The 25,826-nt window shown below is 39.0% G+C and overlaps 1 long non-coding RNA gene across 1 annotated transcript; it reads right to left on the bottom strand.

Annotated features, from left to right (window-relative positions):
* Positions 2,334-24,764, bottom strand: LOC110257136. Its single transcript, XR_002339379.1, has 3 exons — positions 17,582-24,764; positions 15,397-15,623; positions 2,334-5,788 (listed from the first exon to the last, which is right to left on the bottom strand). It is a non-coding gene; the product is annotated as an uncharacterized LOC110257136 (long non-coding RNA).

Here is a 25,826-nt window from a genome sequence, read left to right as displayed (position 1 = left end):
AACTCCTTTTTGTATACCTGTTGGCCACTTACGCTTCTTTGGAGAAATGTCTAATCAAGTCCTTTGCCTATTTTTTAAAAAAATCTTTTTTGGCTACTTCTCTGCATATGGAGTTCCAAAGCCAGGGATCAGATATGAGCCGAAGTTGCAACTTACGGCACAGCTGGACCAAAACCAGATCCTTTTCACCCACTGTGCAGGGCCAGGGATCAAACCTGCCTCCTAGCACAGCAGAGACACCACTGGTCCTGTTGTGCCACAGTGGGAACTCTTCCTTTACCCATTTTTTCAAAATGAGATTTTTACTCTATTGAGTCATAGGGGCTGAGTGTCCAGACTTGATATTCAATAAGTTCCTGGGACAATGATTTTTATATGCTTATACTTTTGTTGGTGCCATTTAAAGGAACATTGGGAAAATGTTTTTTGCCCACAATGTTGGTGTTAGAGGCAAAGTTAAGTCCTGTGCTAGTTTTTGTAAATTTTAAGTAACTGTATTATCTCTATTATAACTTGATTCCCATCAGCATATAAAGCCAATATACAAAACCTCCCTCTTGGGATGGCCATGGCAGTTTGCCACTCAGGTCTGCCTTTAAAATAGACTTTGCCGATCAGCTTCAAGGAGTTCAGTTAGCTGAGAGCCTCCAGCCGTGGCACTATGAGATCCACTGCAGCATTTAAGCCAAGGAAAGCCTTCTCCTAGATAACCCTAGCCAATGACGGACCATGGCAAGGCTCCCAAATACTGGCCATTCTGCTTCATGAAGAACACCTCAATGGGCAGTCTTGATGACAGGGCTCCCTGACTGGGCTAGCTGAGACTTCCTCAGAGCTGCACAGTAGTCTCTTCTGACCTAATTCTCCTTCCCTTCCTCCTCTCCTTTCACAGGTCTCAAACCTGTGTAGTTATCTATAGGTTGCCCTGCCTATTCCTGCTCCCTCTTCATCTCCTTCAAAGCCATTATCCCAATAAATCCTTGTGTTTGTCTCCCCATCTTATGGTCTAACCAGATGACCTAACAAACACACCTCCCTTGAGTCCCAAATCCCTGTTTAGCTGCAACCCCATTTCTTTGTTCTGTTCTGCAATAGAATTGTACAAGAGCCATCAAACACTGTGGTTTCTACTACCTACTTCCTGCTTACTCATTAACCTCCATTTATGTCTTCTTTTAACAATGTTCCACTTGAAAAGTTTTCTCTGTTGGATCAATCTCTCTCCATGTTCCAAGTCCAATGGATACTTTCTTGTCATCTTACTTTGTCTCTCATCTCCCTGATTTGATATTTTTAAGGGAATGGAAAAACTACTTTTCACTTGCAAATAAGAGAGCCATATCAGGTGCTAGTTAAGAGTATGGCTTTTGGAATTATATAGTATTGACCCTTAAATCTGCTATGTAACCTTAGGCAAAAACATTTCTCGCTGTGCCTTGGTTTCCGTGCCTAGAAAATGGGGTAATAATAGCATCTACCTCTTGAAATTGTGAAGAGTAAGCTAGTTCAAGGCAATTCAAACAGTGGCACAGGAGTTGCTAGCAATTGTTGATATTAATTAATGACATGTTCTTTTGGTTTTTCTCCTACTTCTGAGCCCTCTGTCTCCATTTTTCTTCCCTAGTTTTTTTCTTGTAAATGAAGAAGGAACTCTAAATGTTGGAGTGCTGCAGAACTTGATCAGGTGCCTACTTTTCTAGCTATACTTTCTCCTAGCCCAGTGAATTTACATACCTCCTAGATGCCAGCAGCTCCTAAGTATATGTCTTTATCCTTGACCCATATCCAACAACATTTGACATTTCTACTTGTATAGTATAAACATGTCAAGTTTAACATATCAGAAACAGAACTCCTGATAACTCCATCTTGTCAAAACCTGAGCTAAGCTTCCCCACTCCAGCAACTTCTCATTCGCTCAAGCTTAAAAAACCGTTTTTCCTTCTACTACCATCACTTTGGTCTAAATCACCATTTCCTCTAGCCTGAATTATGGAAATAGCCACCAGCCTGGGCTCCTAGCTTTCACTTGTGTTCCCCTCTGCACAGAGTTGCCAAGTTTGTCATTTTAATGTGTAGCAAAATTATGTCACTCCCTCCTTAAAATCCTTCTTTGGCTTCTGATTGAATTCAGAATAAAATCTAAACATTTTCCTTTGGATTACATAATACCACGTGATCTGGTCCCTGCCTATTTCACACTCATCTATCATCTCCTTCCAGATTTGTTATATCCCAATGCTCCTGGTCTACTCGCTGCTTTTTAAGGTGCTAAACTCTTATCAGCCTTGGGAGCCTTGGGTTTGCTCTCTCTTCTCTATGCATTGCTCTTCTTTTTTTTTTTTACCTGACCAGTTACTTCAAATTTCAGGTTTCAGTTCAGATGGCACTACATTTGGGATGCTTCCCACTATCTAAAAGAATGTATAACTGCCTTTGTTGACTATTCTTTGGCCTCCTCTAGGACTCTTGAAAATCCAAAATTGTGTTGGTTGTTTATTATCTGTCATTCTACATTAGAATTTAATCTGCCTCCATGAGAGACCTTACCTCTTATTCACCTCACCTCAATATACCCACTGCCTAGTGAGTGTAGTGCCTGGTACACAGCAGGCTCTTAATAAATTTGGGCTTAATTAATAAATGACTGAATCTGACAGTGAACATTTTATCCAAAACAAAAACAAAAACCTAACTGATTAACAATTTAAAAGCATCACTCTGGGCAATAGAATGTAGGTACTCACAGCTCTTACTATCTACACTAGAAATTGTGGAGGTCAAGCAGATGAAAAAAGTTATAATATTAGAAATGTTTAAAATGGAAACTAATATGTAAAAGATTAGAATGCTAACATTTTTGTCCCAGGTTTTTCCATAAAGCTTAAGTTATGTTAAAGTTTAGGTAGATATTGGAGAAGTTAGGGAAGTTAAACATGTCTTAACATCTACAAATATGCTAAGAACTTAGCTAGATTCTTTACACAAATAAAAATGTATAAAGAATGTATATATATTTATCAGAGACATTTACTTTCTATTTTTATATTGATTAAAAATAAGCTATAATAAAGTATAAAGTTTTTGCAAAATAATACTTTATTTCCTTTTATGTTTTTAAAATAATACTTGATACATTTCCTATGTAATATGAAAATTGGCACCTTAAAATAAGAGCTTAAGAACCTATAAAGCCATTTTCTATTGTGAGAGGGGATAATGCATTTTACATTTTAATCAGTCAGAAATAAAACTGTCATATTTCTTTATAAGTAGAATACTTTTCTGAGCATTTTCAAGGATTTATATAAGGTAAAGGGAGGGATTTAAAAGATAAAAATGACAGTCATCATCTAAACACTTGATCTATAGTTATGATTTGCTAGATTGCTAGTAAGACTTCAGTGAAGTAGCAGACTGTCCATTGCACAGATTTTAAAAGCATAGAGGCTTAGAAAAGTTGGGTAACTTACCTAAATGAACTCTAATGAAATGATCTCAGTCAAGATTTAAATCCAGGTCACTCTGATTTCAAAATTTTTAATCACTGTTTTGGGCTGAGTGTCCCATACTGAAGCCTCAGTCTTCAATGTGATGGTATTTGGAGGTGGGGCCTTTGGTAGGTAGTTGGGCTTAAATTTGGTCATAGGTGTGGGACCCTCCTGATGAGATTAGTGCCCTTTTAAGAAAAGACAAGAGCTCTCTCTCTCAGTCCCTCTGTCTTTCCAGGAAGATGCTCAGAGGAAAGGCCATGTGAGCACACAGTCAAAAGCTGGCTCTTACCAGGAACTAATTCTGTGCGCGTACCTTGATCTTGGACTACCCAGCCTCCAGAACTGTGAGAAATAAATGTCTCTTATTAAAATCACTTAGTCTTTGTTATCATGTTACAGTAGCCAAGCAGAGTAAAGCCACTGCATTGCTAAACAATCATTATATTGGCTCTATGGCATGAAAAGAAAAGTCATTTTAATGAGAAAAAGCCTAATTCTTTACTGCTCCAGCTATAACAGTGAAATCCACAAGGGATATTTCTCTTGGTTCAATAATATTTTATTAGAATTTAAGTTATAAATGAATATGATGAGCTTAGTCATCAGAGAGACCCAGATCTCTCTGCAGAGCTGTGGTTGAAGCTCAGTAGGGATCCTTCAGTGTATTAGACTACATAGCAAACTCTCTGGGGTGCCTTGGTTTCATAAGCACTAAAAATCTGCATGGGTATTGAAGGGAAGGCTTGAAAGAACCTCTGAGGTGACCCAGAGTCTGAACTTCCCTTGCCTGTGCTCCCTACTAGGGATCTTGGTTGATCAAGCACAGATTTTCACTCATAGCCAGCAGCAACTGCACCAGCGATACTTTAAGCTTCCCCAGGGATGAAATGCCTCGTCACTCAGCAACCACTTTGGCAGACTAAAGGGTGACATTGATTGGCTCTGAACAAGCGAGTAAGAGGAAGAGTGTCCAAATCTCCAGAGGAAAATAGGAAAAAAGGAAAAAAAAAAAAAAACCCTTTTAACTCAATCTTAAAATATTTCACAGACCCATAAAATGCATGCAAACGCAAATCCATTTGAAGTGGGACATCCAGTCACTCAAATGAGGGTCCCAAGAAGTCATCCTTAGACAATGACACAATTTCATTAATTTATTCAATGTTTATGGAGCCCCTATGATTTGCCAAATACTGTTCTAGGCCCTTGGGGTACAGCCTGAATGGAAAAACCTCTGATCTCAAGGAGAAAGACAAATAGATAATATATCAGGTGGTGATTAGTGTAAGGAAGAAAAGTAAAGTGAAGTGGCAAAAAGTATACGGTGAGGAGGGAAATGGATGCTGTTTCCATGTGGTGGACAGGGAAGGAAGGCCTATTATTAGATAAGAGACCTGAAGGAAAGGAGGAGCACAAGCCATCCTGATATTTGTGAAAAGAGCCTTGAAGGAGCAGAATAGCATGCGAGCTATCTGAAGAAATCAGAGGTTGGAGCAGAGGGGAGAGAGAAAGAGGTGATACACAGGGTAGTGGGGCCAGATAAGATGTCACCTGAAAAGCTGTGCCAGGATTTAAGCTTTACTCTGAGTGAGATGAAATATGATTAGAGGGTCTTCAGCAAAGGAGTAACATGATAAAAGGTCACAATTTAAAGGAACGATTCTGGATGAAATATAGGAAGGAAGGGAGGATGGGAGCCAAGAAATCAGTGGGATGCTTCTCCAATTGTTTAAGAAAGAGTTGTTTGTTTGCACCCATGGTAAGTGCAGTGGAGATCATGAGAAATGGTCAAATTTGGATACCTCTTGTAGGTTGAACTGACAGGCTTTTGCTGAAAGCTTGGCCATGGGTGTGATAGACCTAAAGGGCGGTTTAAGAAAGTTGGAGACACAATGTGATGAAGGTCAAAAATTTGAGTTCTTCTGTAGACCTGTTAGTTTCGAGATACCTTTAGATAATCTAAAGGTTGTAGACACATGAGCTAGAGAAATCACCAAGGAAGCAAGACTCAGTGGTTACCAGCTAAGAGTGGAGAGTCGTTGGTATGTGCCAGGCACTATTCTAGGTGCTTTACTTACATTAAACTCACTTAACCCTTATGATGCTATGAGGTAGATAATATTATTCACCACTGGAGGAACTGAGGCACAGAGAGGTTTAAGTGTCCACTCACACACCTAGGTAAGTGGGTGAGGCAAGATTCAAACATAGGTAGATATGTTCCAGATTCTTCCACAGAGAAGGCTTAGGTTACATGTCATCAATTCCGGACCTTGCTTCTGTTTCAGCTTTCACTGTCCCCAGTGATGGTCAGAACAAAGAATAGAAAATAAGCATCAGAGTTTGCACCATTTAAATTCCAAGCTCATTTAATTCTCAACACTAGATAATGGAAGATTCAAATAAGTTCTTATAAGCACATAGGAGTTCCCAAAGTGGCAGCAGGTTAAGAATCCGGCATTGTCATTGCATCAGCTCTGGTTCGAGCCCTGGCACAGGAACTTCTACATGCTGTGGGTGCGGCCCCCCAAAAAAGTAAGCACACACATACACACACCAAAAAATCAAACAAAACTTCCCTTAAAAGAAAGGCAAACAACCTCAGAAGACACTTTTTACTTTATTCATTTTACCCAATTCCATCTATAGATTGTAAGATGCCTTTCAATTTTTGAGATGTCAAAGGAAAAAAAAGGTATGTCTTTGAATTGAGATATAGCATTTTAACTTTTTATAGCAGTCTGGTTTGTTTTGTTGACTGATTTCTAAGCATTGTTTTGCCTTATTATTCTTAATACACTGTCCACTACATTAAGCCACAATGCCACCTCCTTAGAAGGAATGACTTCCTTCTCTATGAATAATATTTATTGAGAGCAACAGTAACCTTTTAGTTACCTTATTGTATATACTATTTAAGAGTCATGTTCATAATGATGGCTTAAGATAGGTATAAACGAAACACAATTTCCACATTGTTTTTTATTGAGGACAGGATATTTATCTCATTCTCTCCATATCTCTAATACAGCATGAACTCGGTAAACTTTCCTAAATAAATAGAAGTTTAAGTTTGATGTTCATCTCATTGTCGAAATATTGCCAAATACATATGCCAAATGCATCGAGCTCTCCTTCTGTCACTTTGAATTTTGCTGATCTGCTTAAGTGCCAGTGTTTATGAAAATGGACATTATTCTTGCTTTAATCAAGTTTCCCTATCGTAGATATCCCCGGACAAGATCAATGCAAGCGTTTCACCCTGGAGAAGTTGTTGCCACTGTTCAGTGGCAACAGAGAGCTACACTTAGGAGCTTAATCAAAATAGTAGGGCAGACCTTGAAGACAAGCATGACGCAAAAGGACAAATATTGTATGATTCCACCTGCATGCTGCTACATAGAATAGTCTAATTCACAGAGGCAAAAGAAATAGAATTGTGGTGACCTAGAGCTGAAGTGTGGGAGAATGGGAAGTTACTATTTAATGGGTATGGAGTTTCGGTGTGGGATGATAAAAGTTCTGGCTGCTAGTGGTGATGGTTCTGCAACAATGTTACTGGATTATACACTTAAAATATACCTTTTTAATCATTTTTATGATACACCCCCCCACACACACACACACAGTAAGGTAGCTACAATGCTCTATTTCTCCATTCTTGGTTAAGGGGTTTTCTAAAGGCAGCCAGTCTACTTGCTGTGTCTGCATCCACTTTTATATAAATCATGTGTGTACACATCTACCACCAGATCATTCCTTTTGTCTCCTCTCACCTCCTTCAAACCTAGTATCAATCCAAAATTTTACTTTTCATCTTATTTCAAATATACAATTTACCAATTGACTTTAGGATCTCTCTTAACTTAGTAGTTACTTATTGACCCCTGAAATTTCAGCCTGAATTTCTCTCTTGGCATCAGGAAGGGCTCTTTTGGACTCATTGGGCTATCTGCCCCTGGGCTGTGTATAATGAAACCTTATCACCTGCTGGGAGAATCTGAGAAGCTGTTTGAGAAAGAAACAAAAGTTTCCTAGGGGTGAGGGTGGGGGCATCAAATCCTATCAAATACAGCTTAACATGTTTTTCTCCTAGCTCTGCACTAGGATGAAAGGGCACATAGCTTTGCTGTCAGGAAGATCTGGGCCCAGTCCCTGGCCCTGCCTCCAATACCCATTTATTATTATTTCCTCTGATCTCAACCTGCTTGTCTATAGGACCAGAAGTACTAGTACCTATTTTCTCAGTCCTTTTGGATGTAGAGCTGCTATGCTGGCCATAGACTAGGTACTCAAGATGCTCTCTTTCTTTCCCTTCCTTCATCAGAGTGTCTTAGCATGACCAGTAAGAGTTTGGATCTTGAGATTATGGACAACACATGGCTGGTCCTCAAACCAGTCAATATGGAGAGGCCTTTGCCTGTGATCCTGTGGCAAGATAAATGAACCCTGTATTACCAAGGACCATGTAGTATATGGAGAAAAAGAAAATGGGGATTTAAATGCCAACTACAGCGACTTTGGCTCAGATGTAGAGTGACATCTTATGAGTAGAAATCAATCAATGCTGTTCCCTTCTCTGAAGGGTCTAATGGAGGGGCCCCAAATAAAGGAAAATCTAGACTCTCAATGAATCTCTGTGGTGCTGTTAAAAGCAAAGAGCAGGAGTAAATAGCCTACTGTTTAGGCTGGCACACTGATGTGTCTTTGGTTACACAAGTGTGGAGAGTATAACTGCCTTGCATAATAAAATGAGGAAAGCTTTGCATAAGAGGCATTATAAAGCTTATTACATAAATTCCCTTGTTTTCCCCAAAGCTTTAATAAAATGTTCTACATGTTCACATAACTAGTGTGCTTGTTTAGGGGAGAAATCAAGGAGAAAGTATTGTATTCTGCCTTCGAGGTGATGTGGTACCATACAGACACAGTTCCTGGGAAAGCATCATAGTCCATCTCAAATTTAGAAGTAGTTGCGAGCCAGAGTTAGCCAGGAAAGCATACACCATTCTTACCCGCTTCTCCTGTCCCCTGACAGAATATTTTTTTTGACAACCATGAGAAATGTGCAGCTCCCATCACTTGTGGGGTAAGGTTCAAATCTACTCTATTTAGGAGTTCCCATCGTGGCGCAGTGGTTAACAAATCCGACTAGGAACCATGAGGTTGCGGGTTTGATCCCTGGCCTTGCTCAGTGGGTTAAGGATCCAGTGTTGCCGTGAGCTGTGGTGTAGGTTGCAGACGCGGCTCGGATCTCGCATTGCTGTGGCTCTGGCATAGGCCGGCGGCTACAGCTTGGATTAGACCCCTAGCCTGGGAACCTCCATATGCCATGGAAGTGGCCCAAGAAATGGCAGAAAAGAACAAAAAAAAAAACAAAACAAAAAAAACAAATCTACTCTATTTAAATAAAAAATGATGGCACACCTCAATTGATGCCTGGGATAGGCCAGTAGTAATGGACTGGGATATAGGTGGGAAAGGTGCCCATGCAAGCTCAGATACCATCATAGCCGCCTAAATAAAATTCAGGGAACAAGGAGCAGGAATATCACTCTATAGCCTACTTTTCACAGAGGAAGAATCAAGTCATCTCTGGAGAAAAGATTTATTTTTTTCTATCAAGTTATTTTGTTATATACTAACCCATAAAGCATAATTCTGGTTTCTTAAAGAGAATTGACTTCACAAGAGAAAACTCATCAAAATTTCCTTTGGAAGTATTCGTCAGCTGCCAAGATGTATATTTAAGTCATGAGTTCCCAGTTTGGATAGGAACAGAGATTCGTAACTTCATTAAAAATCCTGTCATTTTCATGGAGACAAAGGAAAGGTGTGTAAGAAGACAGGCCTGATTTTAGATACAGATTCAATGTAAAGGTAGATAAATTACCCTATTCATTGTATTCCCTTTCATGGTTTGCTTTTTTTCCCCCCACTGCCTAGAAGCTTGTTCCTTCTATTTGCTACAATTTATTCACTGACTTAATTAAAGACTAATGAGACCCCCCCCAGGTGAATACCTAATTTAGATAGCATTTTTGTGTTAGTACTCAGTTTTTTTTTTTAATACGTTACCCTTTTGATATTAGTGAAGCAAACATAGATGTACTTGAGTTACTTCACAGAATTACAATATTTTCTAGCTTGCTATTTTGTACAGAAAATAACTGATGAGGGTATTGCTTGGAATATAATTAGTTCTCAGTAAATACTTAAAGGAAATAGAGATTAAATAAATCAAAGTAAGAACCAATGAATGAGTGAACTAGTGAACATATCTGGAGTTGGCCATATTTCAAAGGAATTGGCCAAATGCTCCTAGCTTATATAGGTATCAGTTTCACCCTCTGCCTACCCTTTTTACCACCTCCCTATAAAAACATCCCTACAAAACATCCCTAATACCACCAACAGCGTAAGCACACACACCCATGCCTACACATGTGTGTTTATATAAATGTTTGTCTAGGTAAGTGAGCACCTAAAATTTTTCAGTGACTAGTCTTAGATTTACAAGTTGAAGGCTGAGAAAGGGAAAGGAAATTCTTCCCCTTTCAACTGCTCTGTTTATTGAGCACTGAATGAAAGAATGAATAAGTAAAATACTGAACTCAGGGCTACCACTCTTCCAATTGACCTTTCTTGGCTAGCCCAAAGGACTTTTGTAAATAAGTATAAAACAGAATTTTGATTTTTCATAAGACATGTTCCCTAAAGCATTTCTTTTTTCTTTCTTTTTTTTTTTTTTTCAGTGCCACACCTGCAGCATATGCAGGTTCCCAGGATAGGGGGTCTAATCAGAGCTGTTGCCACCGGCCTCTGCCAGAGCCACAGCAACGCCAGATCCAAGCTGAGTCTACGACCTACACCACAGCTCAAGGCAATGCTGGATCCTTAACCCACCGAGCGAGGCCAGGTATCAAACCTGCAACCTCATGGTTCCTAGTTGGATCTGTTTCCACTGCATCACGACGGGAACTCCAATCATTGTCTTCTTAATCACAAAACATCACAAAAGTGATGGTTAAGATTATATGTATCTTGCTTTATTAGAGATCAAATAGAAGCTCTTTATTCTCTCCTTTTGAAAAATAATATTCTTCATGGATGTTGTGTATTGTGAATTTGGAATACTTCATTTTTGTGATTATAAGATACTATATATCATCATACAATATTGTTATCATAGTAAGTGAAGACAAAGACAAATATGTGATACCACTTATATGTGCAATCCGAAATATACAAATGAACTTATATACAAAATAGAAACAGACTCACAGACATAGAAAACAAATTTATGGTTACCAAAGGGGAAGGTGGGGGGGAGAGATGAATTAAGAGTTTGGAATTAGCAGAAAAACTACTGTATAGAAAATAAACAGCAAGGTCATAATGTATAGCACAGGGAACTATATTCAACATCTTGTGATAAACTATAATGGAAAAGAATATGAAAAAGGATACATAGATGTATAACTGAATCACTTTGCTATACACCAGAAATTTAACACAACATTGCAAATCAACTATAATTCATTTAAAAAAGATTCTAGGAGTTCCTGTCATGGCTCAGAAGAGAATCTGACTAGTATCCATGAGTACACAGGTTCAATCCCTGGCTCAGTGGGTTGGTTAAGGATCCAGCGTTGCTGTGAGCTATGGTGTAGGTCGCAGATGCTGCTTGGATCCCTCCTTGCTTTTGCTGTGGTGTAGGCCAGCAACTATAGCTCAGATGTGACCCCTATCCTGGGAACCTCCATATGCCACGGGTGTGGCCCTAAAAAGACCAAAAAAAAATCTTAAAAATTAAAAATAATAAAATAACTTTTTAAAAAATGGAATTATAATAGTTTGTATTCATTTGGTTACCTGAATAAGATGTTAAGGTTATTAATACCTAAAAATCATGGAGACTTCTGTTAAAGTGTACGCTTTCAGTTCTGAGTATCTATGCCCTTTTCTTTCAACCCACTGGTACAGTGGGAATATATGCAGTTAGACCATTTGCCATCAAGGTTCATGACAGCAAGGAGTACAGGAGCTGCAGCTGCCATGGGCACGAGAAGAGAAGAACCAAAAGAGCCTATAATGTGTAGGATAGAACATTTACAAAAACTCAATATCCAAATTAAACAAAAATCCTAAATATTTGTATTAGTTTTGAAAGACTCAATCTGTTTAAGATCAAAGGATTAACACAGATTAATTTAAAGGAACGAAAGAAAAGGTAGGTGTTGGCATGTGGAGTTTGGCTCAAGTAAGTTCCAAGAACCAGTGACTGAAGGTGAACTCTGATTCTTTCCTTGTTTCTCTACGTTGTTTTGGAATTAGAATTGTCTAAATACCATGAGTAATATGGAAGTTCTCTGAAGGGTAAGCTAGTGCTCTGATTAACACTTTCTGATAATTCAACTGGAAATATAATTAAGAAACTTTGCCATGGCAGTTTCTCAGAGATGGGAGGGATATGCAGAGTCACTCTGCTTGGAACTTTATCAGTTTATTCCTAAATCCTGGCAGAATCAAATCAGCACATGCTTGGTTATTGCTGTTGCTTTTTTATACCTAAGAAACAAGGCCTGGTCCTTAAATAGCCACTGTCATCATCCTTAACACCACAATACAACCTTTTTATGCTTCCCATTTCAAACTCCATAGAATATTCTAGTCACAATACTAAAAGATAAGTGATAGAGTATACTGTGCTTTTCTCTGAAAATACTCCTGCAGTTTTGGGTTTATAGCTTATGGAGAGTCCACCAATATTTCTGTATGTTCCATCTGAGGTTAGTGTATGGATAAGGTTTTACCCCATGGGCTTTGGTGTTTAATAATAATACCAGTGATACTGGTTTAGCACTTGCTATTTACCATATTCCTCCTCAAAGGAGTCCAAACTTTTGATATTTCCTTCTTTATGTCTAAATGCTTTCATGTGTTACCACTGGCTTATCTTTATCTAGTTTATTTTCATTATTGAAATACCTACATACTCATAAAATTTAAGTAAATTCTTATACTAAGAAAGTTGTAAAAATAAAAAAGGCAGGGTTCATCTCTTTCATACATTCTCTTTGGAGTCAGTTGATAGAGGATTTAACTTTTGGGCTCCGGGAAATCAACTGTGTCCTTGCCCCCTCCCCCACCCCATCAGATGGCCAAGTTGTGTTTTAAGCTGAGGCTAAGACAAAACAATTGTAGATAAATTATAACTGAAACTACAAGTTAGTGTAAAGAGCACCAAACTATAACCATGTATTAGCATGACAATATTTTTCTTTTTAGGGCCACCCCTGTGACATATGGAAATTCCCAGGCCAGGGGTCAAATTGGAGCTGCAGCTGAGGCCTATGCCACTGCAACACCATATTTGGATCTGTGACCTATGCCACAGCCGGAGGCAATGCTGGATCCTTTACCTGTTGAGCAAGGCCAGGAATCAAACCCACATCCTCAGAACCTTAAGCCACTGAGCCACAATGAGAACTCTGATTTAAAGCTAAGTGTAAGAGGTTCTCATTGTGGCTCAGTGGAAATGAATCTGACTAGTGTCCATGGAACACAAATTCAATCCCCAGTATTGCTCAGTGGGTAAAGGATCCAGCATTACTGAGAGCTGTGATGTAGGTTGGAGACGTGGCATGGATCTTGCACCGCTGTGGCTGTGGCATAGGCTGGCAGCTACAGCTCTGATTTGACCCCTAGCCTGATATGCTTTGGGTGTGGTCCTAAAAAGATGAAGAATCTTAAACTTAGCTTTTTTTTTTTTTTTGTCTTTTTCTTAAGATCCAATTTTTTAAAAAGTACATTTTAATCACTCTTTCTAAATCCAGAGCACCAAAACAATAATTTAGTGAAGTGGTTTTGCTACCACACATTTCAAGGAAATAACATCTGGGATTATTTAAAGTGAATTTTGAGTGTATAGAATGGATTTTTGGCTACCTGTAGACAGGTCACTTTTTCCTAATTTGGTAAAAAATAATAATAAAAATAAATTCCTTAGATGAAATTCCTTAATCAACTACAGAAGACTTCCTAGAAGTCTTTTCCCTATTTTGTGGTGATATTATTTTTTTCCCTATTTTTGTGTGATATTATAACTCTTTGGAAAAGGTTCTACTACAGTTTTAAAACACTATTAATAAAGTCATGGTGTCCTTTTTTACTGCAGGTTTTTAGACCTTCAGCTCCTTAGATAAAGTCCATGTGAAATATTAGAATTTAATAATGTTGCCTAACTTAAAATTTGTTCTCAGTTTATAGCTAGAAATAATTAGAAGTCTTCATTTTAAATCATTCATGATATGGACAAATTGATGAATGACATTTCTAAGAACTTTCTACTAAAATAGGAGGAACAGTATAGATCATGTCATTTTCTTGACATTTGTAGTGGTAAAACCCCCTCACTATTAACTATTGTTTTTGGTTTTCTGCATAGTTACAGAGTGATTAGAGAATGTATTTTTAAAATAAGAATCCTAACCCAAGAAGCTGAAGAACTAAAGCACTAACATTCATTCTAGATCATGCTAACACCTAGTTAAATTTGATGCCTCTTAACCTCTTCAGTTGTTATTAATCTCCAATTGGTTTATCCATTGTAGTACCTCTTGCATATATATCCATTCTTCATTTCCAGGGTCCCTGAACTAGTCCTCAGGGAGTTTGGTGCTTATTAGCTTTGCCAGTAACTCTAGGACCTTAGTTAAGTCATATAGTGACACAGATGCTCTGTGAACACCCTCATATGTAAAATGTGGCAGTGAAGGGGGATTAAATTATATCTACCATGCCTGTCCTCAAGAGTTTCATTATGCTACAATTCCATTCCCCGGGCTCCTCTTATTTTATGCCAGGAACCCTGACTTAGCTGATCTATCTATCTTCAATCTGACCTCTAGCATTAAAGGTGGTTTCTAGCAACTTAATCACTTCTGATTTGGGGATATCTTTTCTCAATCTTCCTCTACAGTTTTAAGTTAAAATTGCCTTGACTTTTCTCCCCAGATATTCCCACCTGCTTCCAAGCTTAAGTAAAACCACTGTGAAGGCTGAAGCTATTCTTATACTTCTTGGCAGAATTCTATGCAGGCAACTGGTCTTGTTGGCCATAGGTTCCTTAGTCACAGCCACAGGTAATCCATTTCCTTCTTGGCTGTTAGGGAAGGGCTTGGTTAGCCAGTCTAACAAATTCCATGCCCCACCCCCTGCCTGCTTGAGTTAGTTCTCTTCTCCTGCCTAAGGCATCTTGCCAGGTTGTACTGAGAGTGATCAAGTTACTTTTGTGGTGGAGCTAGCAAGGGCACAATGCTGTTTATCTGCAGTCCATTCCACAATTGTTTTTTCTACTTCAGAAGTTCTGCTTCCCTTGACTCTTACTAGTTCTTTTTCTTCCTCATGAAATCTACCACTTCTACCATTTGTTTATAATGAATTGATGAATGCTAGGATTTTCATCAATTTTACTTCCCTGTTCCCCAGTAACACATCACTGAATTTCGCATAAATTGATGAGACTTAACCATAGCAGCAAATAAGCTAAAAAAAAAAAAAAAAAAAAAAAAAAAAAAAAAACTTTATACCTGTCCAAAAAGTCACATGCTAAACATTAGTGCAGTTGGAACTGCAATGCTTCCAAAGTTAGGCATTTATAGTTTTCACCAATATGGAAACTTAATACATTTCATTTTAGTCAGAGTTTCTCTTAAAATTGACACCTTCTTATAATTATCTTTACTGGGATTAGTATATGAAAAGAGCTCATGGAGAAGTAAAATCTATGCTATGTCAAGGTACATTTGGCAAAGAGCATGACTCATCTTCATGAATTCTGTGTGTATTAAAGAGTTCAGTTGGGTGGCCAGGTGATTGGTAGGAGTGGGTTATTTACCTGGGAGGACCTGGAAAGCTTTTCACACAGTGTCAACAGGATTGTTGTTAAGCAGCAAGTTGGCAAACATGGGAAGGTTGTCATTAAACAATGTTGGGATTCAGAACTGTTGACGTTTATTTGCTTTTCGACTCTTCAACAGCTCGTGGAACTATCCAAGCTGTCTACAAAAAAAGGCACATGCATCGTTGCACTCCTTCTCTCTCTTTTTAAAGTTCTTGGCAACCCTAAGACAAGGTGAAACAATCCTTTAGGGCAAAGGCTTTTTTACATGGGTTTCCCTAAGTGGACTTTCAGGGGTTCATGAACTCCTGCAAGATATACATGGCTTTGGTGTATAATTATGTGCATATATACAGTCTCCTATTTGGGTCGAATGGGAGGGTGGTACGTCTTTATTAGATTTTTTAAAGGGATCTGTGAAACAAACAGATTTACAACAGATTTACAGTTTACAAACTCTGATCTGGGATCTAAATTGAGCAGCTGTAACAATGTGATTGGGGAAGCAGAAAGAGGACAGTGGCAGGGTGCATGCTCTTTCCCTACACGATTTTTAAAAGCAAGGCCATCTAGGTAGTCATGGAGGTAGGGCTTAGAAACTCCTGGTCACTGCTGCCAAGTAAAATTAGTATGTTGAGAGCAACTGAGTTGCCAGAGAGAAAATTAACGCAGCCCCTCAAAGAGAAAAGGCATCAGGACATGATCATCTTATTCAGGCATTACTTTCTAGCTTTTGGTATTCATTGGAAAACTGCCAGCAAGTACTGCTTTTCTAAGAGTCTCATGCATCAACTCCACCTCAGGTGCAAATAGGTTCAGGACCTATTTGCTGTTGTTCTTGGCTCATCACGCAGCTCTGAGACTTACATCCAGAGACCTTTACAAACCCCTCTGTTTGCTGAGTAAAAAAACTGATGGATCAGGAATTGCGCTTCTTCACCCCCAAATCTGAATAGTTTCCTCAAATCCCCACCAACGTAGCAGACTTCAGAAACAGTGATCCAACAGCTAAGATTCTGCCATCTTATTTCTGCTTATTTCACACTGAGTGAATATCAGAGATGCTTTTTTCCAAACTGAAATCACCACCTTGACTGTTCCTTTCTCATTCACTCAGTGGATCCATATCCATTCACCGTATAAAAACAACAGTAAGCTTCACCCAGGCTACTCTCCAAGGCAGGCCTCTTCCTCAGATTTTTTTTTGTGTGTGTGGGCGGTGGCTGGGGGGTGGTGGATGTTTTATGGTTTCTTAGATTTGAGAAAAACTGGTTAAAAATCTGCATTCTTTTCTGGGCTTATGGCCCATTTGTTGGATTGTGCCTCATTTACTTGGTTTCCTAAAGACATTGTTCTGCCAGTGCCTTATCAGCTTCACTCCCAGTATTTAGAAGTGAGTGAATGTGGGGTTACCACCCTCCCCCAACAAACCTTGGCACCTCCCTTTTTTTTTTTTGTGGTAGGAAATCAAACAGAAGTCTTAGCACTCTTAAAATGTTTTTTTTGTTTGTTTGTTTTTTGTAGGGGGGCAGTACTTGTAGCATATGAAAGTTCCCAGGCTAGGGGTTGAATCAGATTGGTAGCTACCAGCCTACATCACTGTGACGCCAGATCCTCAACCCGCCGAGGGAGGCCAGGGATAGATCCTGTGTTCTCATGGATACTAGTCAGCTTTGTTTCCACTGAGCCACCATGAGAATTCCTAACAATGGGTTTTTTTCCTTCCTACTATCCTTCCAGCTAACTGCACACACATCCACCAAACTCCATTTCCGCAGAATGTGAGGTCTAACTCATCAAAAACCTGTCTGCTTCAGCAGTGTTGAATGCGTTAGTATTTTAAATATGCATCTCTCTACTGATGCTATTGTATGCTTTTCCCCAAGTCTAAAAATCATCCTTTAGCCTTTAAATAAAAACTGTTGTTGAAACACAAGTACCTTGGGTATAAAATCTGGATAGTTATTTGCATGTAATTATGATAAGTACCAGCGTGCAGGAAAACATAATCACATGGTCTGACATTTGTGGACTTCAGATGCAATTTCCCCCCTAAAACTTGAACAGATTTTTAGCTTTTATTTTGTAAAAATATTAATAATTTTACTTTGTAAATATCTTAGTTTCCTACCTATGCTATAACAAATTAGTGATTTAAAACAGCACAAATGTATTTTCTTACAGTTCTGGAGGTCTGAAGTCCAAATTGTCTCCCACAGGGCTGAAGTTAAGGTGTCAGCGGGTGTGTATTCCTTCTGGAGGCTCTAGGGGAGAATGCATCTCTCTGCTTTTTTCCAGCTTGCAGAAACTACTCCTACTTCTTGGCTCCAGACCCCTTGCTGCGTCTTCAGCAGGACAACATTGACTCTCTGTGATTCCCTTCTCTTCCTCTTATAAGACTCTTGTAACTGCATTGGGCCCACCTGGGTAATTCAGAACACTCTCCCCATCTCAAGATCTTTAAGTTAGTCACGCCTGTAAAGTCCCTTCAGCCATGTAACATCACGTGTTCACAAGTTCTGGAGATTAGGATGTGGACCTCTTTGGGGGCCATCATTAATCCTGCCACAGTAAATTGATGGGTGTCTATACTATAGTGCTTACTCCAAAGAAGATACTTGTTCTTTAAAATTTCATTAGAAAGCAAATTATTTACTTTCCAGTAGACAAATTAACTCCAGCCAGGTCAGAACTCTTATAGTCAATTCAAATGAGAAACTTTCCAATTCAACTCCACAAATGTGTTTTTGGGACGCATATAGACCAGAACATTGAGAAATTACAACAGCTCTTTGGGTAAAAGAAGTTGTCAAGGTAATTTCTTTCTAGTCTGTGGTTTTCTCCACAGATGTTGCAAATAAATCAGAACAAGGCTGGAGTAATGGCACCTGTGTTTAGTATTCTCCAAACTGTGCTGGGAGCTGACAAACTGTAAACACTCTTTTCCATTCCTATTCCCAGTAAAGGGCTTATGCAGCTAGTTTGCCCTGCAGTTCTGACTTTTCCAAATTTTGTAACTTTATGCCTTCAGACACAGAAAACGACCGAGGAGGCTGTGCCCAGTTCTTCAGGTGGCTGATGATCACCCTCGCCCTTCCCTCTCCATGCCTGCTTTCCCACTGATGATGAGTGATGGGTGGTGAAGGTGGAGCAGGTGTGCCGTGTCCGCCCTTGGCGTGTTGAAGCGTGACTCGAAGGAGGAAACTTGACTTTTTAAATTTCTTACAGGAGAGGGGAACCAAAGGGATGACAGACTCCCATAGGAAAGGCACACACACCTGTTTTTTTGGATTTGATGCTCTAGGCAGTTTCAGAAAACAAGCCCCAGAGTAAGACCAGCAACATGAGAATGCCTTTGTGCTCTGCAAGATGATTCTCAAAAGCTAAGTAGCACTTTCTGACCAGGTGCAGAATAATTTTTTTTTCCTTTTTCCTAAACACAGAACTAATCTTTATTACCTTCCTGGGCAATAAATTATCCTTTCAAAATCATATTGGGAAGTTCCCTGGTGGCCTAGCAGTTAAGGATCTGGCAGTTGTCTCTGCTGTGGCATGGGTTTGATCCCTGGCCCAGGAACTTCCACATGCCATGGGTGCAGGGTTAATAAAAAAAAAAAAAAAAAGCTTTATAAGTAAAATAAAATCATACTGGGATAAAGTAATTGGGAGATAATTCTGATGCTTTTTAAATACTGACATTTCTCATTCACCATCATTGAAAACAAAATCTAAAATGGGGACAAATATATTTTGATATAAGGTTTAGATACAAGCATATAATTATGGTTATTTGTGTAATAAATATGTAGCCTACTCAGAAACTAGCATTATGAAGAAGAAAAATACTTATCTGTTATTTTTGCCCACTTTGGGCTTAGGTACAGTTGTGTGCTTGTAAATTTATAACGAAGGCTCTCTAGGAGAAGACAGCCCTGATTTGTAGTATTCGTGGCTTTCTCTGGTGTTAGAAAATGCTCCCACCAATGCTAATTTCAAACAATCCCATCCTGAAGTCACTGAAGGCAGGAATGGAAAGAGAGGACACAACTCTTCCTCCTCAGCTGGTATAGGAAGGGCTCTCCTGGGCTGGCATGACTACCTATAAACATGATGACCTAAAAGACTTCATATAGATAACAACAGGATATATTCAGAATGACTCAACCCTGTCTCTGAAAGAACTATATACATTTTGTTTTTCAGTGAATCATGAACATACCATAGATCTGTAACCAAGAGCAATTTCTGACTTAGGATGGTCTGGATTCTTCTTTCTCTAGATTCTGGCAATAATCTTTTTCTCTGTATCCTACCCTGGTTGTTCTGGGAGTCTGCATTTTGCTTCGGGGGCTTTAGGAAATATCACAGGAAAGCCTGAATTCTTATTTATGCAGTTGACACCAAGGACACTTTTTATGTACGGAGTTTGTCCCAGTTGCTCTGTGTGAAGGACTTGAGTTCTTTCCAATATCAGCTGAAAATACCAGATGACTGTTTGTGTGGAAATTTCCCAAGACTGCAACTTTTACCTCTCTGACCTGAGTAGTACACATGTGAGTTTTCCACCGGTTGTAGTCGCTGCATTTTCTCTGCTGTGCAGTTGCAGAAGTTTTGTACTAATGTGCAAGAGTCCTCTTCTGCCTCCCACCCCAGGCCTCAGCACTGCCCTTAGACCTGTGGAAAAGAATCCCCGGCTCTGGGCCTTTCCAGAAAGATTTGACTCAAACTCTCCCCTGGCCATGTCGCTTTCCACTGGGTTTGTGACTCCACTTCTAAGATTTTGATTTTCAGAGATCCTAAAATTCCCCACCCATCAGACACTGAGTGTATTGGATCTGTACTGGCATCTTTGTCTTAACCATCCTCCAAAGGGTAGACTGTGCATGAGATAGTGACAAAGGGTAGTTGTTGCTGTTGTGGACAGAACTGTATTTAAAGGCCTAGGTTCCTAGGTCAAGGATGTAGGTTGGGACATATCTCATGCAAGAACTTATTGGCTTAAACTTTTAAACTTTCAGGCATATAATATATAGACTTCCATTTGTACTCTTGATACAGGCATGGTGAATTTTAGAGCAGGTCTCCCCAAGCCCCATGATAAACAGAAAAGTGTTCTCTTTATTCCTTTAAGTGTAGACAATCTAGGTAGGTAAGAGTAAAGTTTATAAGAGGGAAACATTCTCGGGAAAGAGGCATGGGCTTGGGAATTAGTTTATTAAAGAATAGAAAGCAAATGTTTCCATGTCATGGCCAGAATGAAGGTGGCCAGCCTACCTCTGATTGCTGCTGTGATGACACACATCGCTACCCAGCTGGGAGACTCATTGATGATCACAATCTGGTCTTAAGGACAGAGACCCACTGTTCCCTTCACTTATCTCCTGCCTGTCCCTCCACATGCTCCCCTCCAGCTGGTCTCAAGAGAACTAATGACCGTCTTCAGGGAAGCATCACCAGCTTCTCAGAGTTGTAGACGCTGGTGTCGTCCCAGTCTCATCTCCCCTACCAGGGTCAATCTGTGATTTGTTGACGTGAACCAACTCCTCTGGGTGGGTGAGAGGAATCACAGTCTGTGTGCACTCAGAGCTGAAAATAAACATTCTCATGGGGCAGCACCATGGTCTTCCTGTGTCATGTCATTATCCTCCTCCCAACAGCCCAGCAACGGTAGATTTAGGACATTACAATTTAACTGCTGCCTCCTCAAGATCATGTAGGCTACATGTGTGAACATACCATATCCCAATGCGTTTTCAGCCAAACTTATGTCACTATGGGAATCTAAATTAAGACAAACTAATCTGGTGTCACTTTTTTGTACTCAATAAATGGTACAATTAAAATTCAACACCATGGCTATTTCCAAGAAGGTCCTAGTTAGTACACATGTAATACTGTAAATGAGCTATAATGGAAAAAATAAAAATCATTGTAAAATTTTCAAAAAAATGCTCATTTCAATGGCAAGTACCTTTTATAGAAAGGATATTCTAGAATCTTCTAATTAGTAAAAGTACTAAGATAAGTTTTTTAATGAACTTCACTGGGAAAACAAATTTATTTTGTTTTTTGGTTATTATTATTATTATTTTTAAATCACTTAGCCAAAATTTAAGGAGCATTGAGCATGGTGAGGTTTTCAGTAAAAAATGTAACAAGATTCCCACTTTTATGACACCACCAGTTGGATAGAGACAAGTCTAATACAACAAAACAAGAGTAGAAAACACAAGGTAGTAAATTGCCCAGACTAGCACTTGGTATTGACTGAGTATGATAAGTAGTTGAGACAAGGAGGAAATCAAGGAAAAGAATTTAGGAAAACTTGGAAAACAGGCTTGAGCTATGACTTGAAAGGTATGTGGTGGAATTGAGGTATTCCAGGAGGTGAGAACATGGTTAAGTGTCATGGTTAATTTTATGTGTCAACTCAACGGGTCCACAGAGCGCTCAGATATTTGGTCAAATATTTTCTGGCTTTTATTGTATGGGTGTTTTTAGATGACATTAAAGTTTAAATCAGTAGACGGAGTGGAGAGGATTGCCCTCCCTAATGTGGGTGGGCCTACCCAACCAGTTGAAGGGCTAACTAGACCAAAAAAGCTGACCCTCCCCCAAGTAAGAGCGAATTCTTCCTTCTTGATTGCTTTCAAACTGAGACATAGGCTTTTTCCTGCCCTTGCACTCAAACTGAATCATTAACTCTTCCTGAGTCTTGAGTCTGCCAGTCTTTGCACTGGAACTTAAACCATCTTCTCTCCTGATTCTCATGCCTTCAGACTTGTCCTGGAAAACCATCAGCTTTCTAGGGTGGGTCTTCAGTGTGCCGACTCACCCTGCTGATCCTAGGGGACTCGCCAGCCTCCATAATCACAGGAGACACTTCCTTATAATAAATTCCATGTGGGTTCTGTTTCTCCATCCTATTGGTTCTGTATTCCTAGTGGACTCCTAATACAATAAGTACAGACACACAGCACTTGCAGAGCAATGCAGAGTTTGTCCTGACCAAATTAGAAACTATGGGTTGTAGGAATTCAGAATAATGCTGATGGATAGAGGAGAAGAAGATGAAGATCAATTAGGACAGATTTGGAATGGTGAGGCAGTAACCCCATGGCTAAGGTAAACATACTCTCATTTGTCAGTTCCCTCAGTCTTTCCCATTGAGCCCAAATGTGGGTGAAGATTTCATCTTAATATTGTATCCCTAAATACCTACTTGCCAATCATTTAGAGCAGGAACACTAGGAGCACTAGATTAAACCTTAAAAAAAACAAAAACAAAAAAAACCGTCCTGGGCATCTGCCTAGAATGCAGATTCTGATTCAGTAGGCCCAGGGTGGAGGCTGAATTCTAAACTCTCGGGTGATACAGATGCTGCTCTGTGAACCACACTTTGAGTAGGGAACAGCACTGGTTTAGTTAATGCTGCTTGAATCAAGAAGCCACTGGAGAAATACCACCTGACCTCTCAAGAAGTAAGGCCTAGCCTGGGAAATAGAGACTACATCCTGGAACTGTTTTTGAATTGTTCTGTGCATATTGCCTCCTAAATATTGTCATGGGAATGGGCTGTCAAGAATCGTCAAAACCATGGAACAAAAATTAAGAGGAAATCAATAATCATCCTGAATTTAAGATAAGCATCATGAACTTGTTGGAGACAATTTGAGTAGCCATTCTGCTAGTATTAAAAAGAGATTGGGCATTTTAAAATTTGAATTCTGAGAAGCATTTGATGTAATTATTTATAAAATGCTCATATTAGGTAATTGCCCTGTGTAGATGCTTAATAGGAAGATATCAAAATATTTAGGTAATTCGGCCAGAACTGTTCAAGTAAGATTTCCCTGGGGAGAGGGAGGGTGGAGGTAGGAATTCTAAGGAAACCAAACAGCAAGCCTTTTGAAATCAAAAGCTGTAGTTTTCCTGCCAGGACACTGGGCAGAAAAGAATAAAGACAAGTGAGTAATATATCCAGGAAGGATAGTCTATTTGAAACAAAAGTAATAAACAAGTTATCATTTGCCCATATAATTTGTGGAGAGAGGATAGCATAAGATACAAAGTGAAAATTAAAAATAAAAATGATAAGTGAGGCTAAAATCCAATGTCTATTCACATTAAAATATTTAGAACATTATAATTTAAAGAAGAAATATAGGTCCTGTGCTAATAAAAATAAATGGAGGCCAACAAGAAGTTTAATGATGAACAGGAGTTTCCCATAAATAACACACACACAGGGACACACACACACACACACACCACGCACATGCTCATCTCACTCCTTCTCTACATAGCTGTGCATTTTGTTGTTGTTCAGTATTGAGTGCTATTGGAAGGAAGGAATGATTGTGATTTTGCCTATGTCTGTGCTGTTAGTTGTTTGGAGTGATGGGTATAATAAAAAAATTAACAGCCAGTGAACTTAAAGTCTATCAAACACTGAGCTAGCCACTCCAAAAACAATACAACAAGGAGACCCAGTCTTAGTCCCCATGGAGGTAATTATGCAAGAGCTCTGACCTGGAATTCAGACTGTCTTGGGTTCACCTGCAGGATCTATCACTTACCTGCTGTATGACCCTGAGGAACTTAACAAATGCTTAGCACAGTGCCCAGAATTTACTAAATGCTCACAAATCGTTAGTTCATCTATTACTCTTGAACTTAAAAGCAGAGTTTATCAGCCTTTTCCATGAAGCATCCACAAGTTAAAATTAAACTGAAAGGGATGCATTGGGGTTGTGGGATGGAAATCCTAAAAATTGGATTGTGATGATCGTTGTACAACTATAAATGTAATAAGTTCATCGAGTATAAAAAATAAAAAAGTGAAAACAACAAAAAATTAAACTGAAAGAAGAACAAATTCAAGATAATTTATTATGACGAAATTGATTTAATTTTCATAAATGCACTTTCAAATATAGTTCATATAGTCATCTCCAAAAATTCAATAGGTGGTTCCTCATTCTTTGTAGTTTGTAAAAAAGTAACTTGGTTCAAAATCCTAAACTGTGTCCTGGTATAATGAAATAACTAGTTCACAAGTTTGTGCCTTGATTTTTTTGGGTAAAGTTAAATGCAAATCATACTTTGCGGTGGATGAGCCCCAGGCAAGGGATAAAGGAAAAATAACAACATGCAGGAGGAACTTCTCTTAGACTGAGTGGGTTCATCTGGTGAAGGCACTAGCTCTAAAGTTCCCATTTATTCTTCCCTTTACTAGTCCCATTCTCTGACTCTCACCCTAAAAAGCCTTTAGAGGAGGGGTTCTTTACCTTCTAGTTGTCATAGACCACTTTGCCAATCTAGAGAAATTTATAGATCACTTCTCAACAATACTTAAAAAAAAATTTTTTTTTTTTTTTTTTTTTTGGCTTTTTAGGGCTGCATCCACGGCATATGAAGTTCCCAGGCTAGGGGGCTAATCAGAGCTACGGCTGCTGACCTACATCACAGCCATAGCAACCCAGGATCTGAGCCATGTCTGCAACCTGCACCATCATTCACGGCAACACCAGATCCTTAACCCACTGAGAGGGGCCAGGGATTGAACCCACATCCTCATAGATCCTAGTTGGGTTCATTAACCATTGAACCACGAAGGGAACTCCTACTCTTAAATATTTAAACATGTAAAATACATAGAATAACAAAGAAAAGAGATTTTCGAGAAACAGGCACCAAACTATTAAAAAAAATATTGTAAATAGGGGTACCTATTAATAAGTATTTATTAAAACATTAAATATAAAGATCTTTAGTGTATCTACTTACTGCCACAATATCAAATTATCAGTGAGTGAAAACTGTATTTCAATATATCCACAATAACTCTACAATGCTATGAAATTTTCCGTTATTTGTCCTTATGACATAGGTTACAGGTTATCATTAATATTATAATTGCTTATCACCTACATTCATGATCAAAAAAATGCTAAATTTCAGTCATAGATTAATGAAAATAGAGATACTTTCCTCCCATCCAAGTTCATGAACCTTCTATATTTTCTGTATTCTACCCATGGGCCCCTTCGGGATCTGCAGAGTCTGGATTAGAACCCCTGATTTAGATTGTGTCTTAGTCTTTTAATAGCATCTCAAGCTATCAGGTCTCCTTCCCTTCCTGAATTTTACTCCTTCTTTGTTGCTATCTTAGTGGTGACACCTGCTCTTCCACTAAGGCTTAGCACACAATTTCCAGGAAGCTTTGGTTGAACTGAGTGCCAGTTTCCTGAATCTCACCCCCTCCTGGGCTTTTCTTATCAAAACACTTAGCAAATTTCATTTAATTTTTGTTCTACTGGTTTTTCTCCTCCAACTATCTTTGGTGCTACTTGAAGACAATGTTTTGTCATTTATTTATATTCATTCATTCGTTCATTATCAGTTATTTGCTCCATGCCTAGCT

This window comes from Sus scrofa, chromosome 15 (assembly GCF_000003025.6).
Source record: "Sus scrofa isolate TJ Tabasco breed Duroc chromosome 15, Sscrofa11.1, whole genome shotgun sequence".
NCBI classification, from domain to species: Eukaryota; Metazoa; Chordata; class Mammalia; order Artiodactyla; family Suidae; genus Sus; species Sus scrofa.
Note: the sequence above shows the minus strand (reverse complement) of the source record. Positions and strands in the feature narration are given on the sequence as shown.